This window comes from Cynocephalus volans, chromosome 4 (assembly GCF_027409185.1).
Source record: "Cynocephalus volans isolate mCynVol1 chromosome 4, mCynVol1.pri, whole genome shotgun sequence".
Classification (NCBI taxonomy): Eukaryota; Metazoa; Chordata; class Mammalia; order Dermoptera; family Cynocephalidae; genus Cynocephalus; species Cynocephalus volans.
The window spans coordinates 47,127,847-47,131,438 of record NC_084463.1 but is presented as its reverse complement, the minus strand read 5'-3'; positions in this window follow the sequence as shown (position 1 = coordinate 47,131,438).

Sequence of the window (3,592 nt, the reverse complement as noted above, 5' to 3'; positions counted from 1 at the left end):
TGAGGAACATCTGATACCCACCCCTTTTCTCCCTCTGACATGGAGTCCTGCTGAGTTGTCGCAAGGTAGATCTGTCATATCCAGCCATGAGTCTCTGGGAACAGAATTGTGAAATACAGATGAAGCCATGTTTAGCAGAATACTTCATCCTGTAGGGTAGAGGAGTGTGACACTAGGAGTGCCCCTTGTTTGTAGCATAAATTATCTCTGAAAAGTTGTATATGAAGGAAAAGGCCCACAGCTCACAATCAGCCTGTCATGGCCTCAGATCAGTGGGTTGATCAATTGCTCAGGGTCAGTGGAGAGGAAAGGCAGTGCTTTGTATCTGCTCCTGTCATAGTCTTCTCTCTAAATGGAACTCGTGTTTTAGTCTCAGCCCTGGAGTAAGCAGATGTCAATAAGTGACTTTCTTCCTTCTGAGGTCACTCTGTAACATGGGTTAATTTCTAGCACATACAAAAAATAGTGATATATATAGAAAAATATTTCTGGAAATAGTTACTTTTATGTCTACTGCTCAAATTTTATTAAGTTATTTCATCTTTGGCAAATTACTTTTGTTTGCTTCTCCTTAGAAAGTACTGTGGGAAAGGGTTATTTATAAGTTAACCTAAAAGACTATTTCAGATTTGTCAAGGGTTGAGGGTGATTCCAAGGGGAGCAGGTCTGTTAGTGTCCAGTTTTCTTTGCCCCTCAGAGGAAATTGATGTGACTTCAATTAGTAAATTGGCACCAGGTACCTAAATTGGAGTGTTCTTGGCCAGGAAGTCCCCAGAGTATTGCTCTTATCTGAAAGCTGATGTTTCTGACACACAGCAAGTGCTCTTCCAAGTGCTTTGTCATAGTAGTGGCAACTAAACACCCTGAGCACTGACAGGTGCTGCCTAGACCCTGTGCCTTTGTCCCCATCAACAGCTGCACCCACACATCACCTAAGCCAGCTGGGATCCTGTAGGGGTCCCTCCACTTCATGGGCTTGTTCAGTGGCTGGAATCCATCACCCCCAGCATGGCCCAGGCACTGACTGGAACCCATTCATAACACCTGGCATAGGCTTGGCTTGTGCCAACTTTCTGGAATTAAATGCCCATAGAGGTATTGATTGGTATCAGTATGTACCTCTTGTCCTTGGTTTCTTTTCCCATACATGTGGCTTAATTCTACTACTGAGTCTGAGGCTAGACCTTCCACCATGAACTCAAGGGACACAGACATGGGACTAAAAAGTCTTCACATACACTGTACACGCTGGTGTTTTGGAGGGCATCAGGTGGGGGTGTCACCTCTGTGAAAGTGGAAGATGGCACATTTAACTACAGCTGGTCTTTAAATATCTCACCTACCTACTTGCTTATTTTCACACACTTTATGGATTGTAAACCTCACAGCAGCCCTCATATGGGAGGTGGGTAAGTAGCATCCTGTGCCCAGCTGGTGCCCGGCCTCCCACAGGGCTGCCTCCTCCCTGCTGCAGCCAGTGTGGCCTTTGCTTCTGCACTTTCTTGGGACACACACCACTCTCCAGGTAAAAACTCATGACACAGGAGCTGCGAAAATGGGGTGAGCCTAGAGAGTTACCCCCAGGAAACCTGGTCCTCTCTTGCTCCTCCCTTAGATGTGGAGCACAGTTGGGGGTGCTCATGTGGCTCTTTGCCCTCATTTGTTTGGTATTGTCATGCTGGACACCTGTATTACAGCAGTGTAGAGTATCTTTAAATTTGAGACAAGTCCCTTCATCTCAGTAAGCATTGCTTCTAAGGTCCAAGATAAGTGAATTTTATTGTTTCTTCCATGAATATAAGTTTTGGTTTTATTGTTTCTTCCAGGAATATAAGTTATTTCCAAGTGCTAGTTATATTTCAAATATTCATGGAACCGTAACATGACATAAATATGTGAGTGAGGTGATAAGACTTGACTATCTCAAGATAGGAGTATGCATTTTGGGATAGACCTATTTAAATTTGAAATCTTTGGGAAGATTGCTGGGGATGTTCAAAACTGTGGAGGTTCACTAGATCATCTCCCAGTGTGTGCAGATGAGATGGGCGAGAGTTGAAAGTATCTAAAAAACCAGCTGCTTATTAGGTGCCAATCTCTAGATAGCTCGCTGTTTTCAAGACCAACACAAATATTATGTAACGTCACCTATGATAAATATGACAACAAAGGTCAAAGCCAGCTTGCCAGGGGTGAGATACACTAATTCTTTTCATCAATAAGCATATTAGGGTATTAAAAGACAGTTGGAGAGAAGCACCTTACAGAGCCTGGGGACTGTGTCTTCTTGAGTTTAACACAATGGTTAACCCAGCACACGCAGTTGATTGATGCAAGAAATTTGATTTGTGCAAGAGCCCTGAGGTTAGACCTTTAGTAGTTGAGCCTTCCCTGAGTGAGGTAGTCCCTGGTGAGTTCCGCATGCAAAGACCCCCCCAGTCCTTGCCGTTCAGTGCCCCACCCTGGTCAAGCCCACTCCTACTTCTGCTCCTGAGACCCAAGTTTGTAGGGAGAGAGCCTGGCTTACAGAGCTGCCCCACAGACAGAACTTCAGCTGTGACTCAGTAGGTCCGAATGTGCTCAGCAGTTAAACCTGTGTTGAAGCTCTGGGACCATCTGCAGCAGAGATACTTGGTCCACAAAGGCGGTGATAGCTGATTCAACAATTGACCAAACCCCAAAACTGTGTTTAAATTAGCTATAAAGTATTCGGTAAATAGCTATTGTGGTGAAAGAAGCAGTATTTGAAGATAAAATGCCCATAATGAATGCTAATTAGGAAATTTTGGAAGTGCTCTTCAGTGTGGTGGCCAGACGCCAGATGCTATCCCCTCCTTTGCCTTTTCTTTTGCTGACACACTGCTGTTACCAGATGGGGCAGGGAGAGGAGGTTTTGACAGAAAGTTCTCATAAGAGGAGTGTGGCTCACCCAGGGGTGCCTTCAACACGAATCTCTTACACAGCAGCCTGTGAAGCAGGAGACCTTTAGGACACCCTTAAGCAGGGAGGGGAGCAGAGCGGCGTCAGTCTGCGGAGGCCGGGTTGCCCGAGTGCAACCTGGTGTCCTCCTCCTAAGTGGCGGGCAGGACATCCACCTGTCGTTGTGTGCTCAGCTGTCAGTAATCAGTTCCGTACTGGAATTTTGGAAGACTCACAGCAAACATATTTAGAACTATGAAAACAACCATGTGAAGTGATGTGTGATCATCTCTAAATCACAAAAAGAACAGGACAATCTTAGCAGTGCTTTAAATTGTAAGAAAAAAGTGTGATTACCTCTTGTATATTATGTAATGTTATCTGTAAATTGAATTTATGCAATCTGACTGATTGTATCCTTATGCTATTGAAACAAATATTCTGTCCTTCATGAATCATTTTTCTGTAAGTTACTGTTTGTGACTTGGCTGTTTAGTTAGTTCCCCTTTGGGAATTCTTGATGGAGTGTGAGTGTGGGGGTGGGAGATCATTATGGGAACGTTAGCATTCCTGATGTAAGTTGTCACAACTTAGGATCTTTGGGGTACCTGTTTCTTAACAAATACCTATTCTGTAAACTGATGCTGTGCCCTGAAGCTCCCAGTCTGTCTCC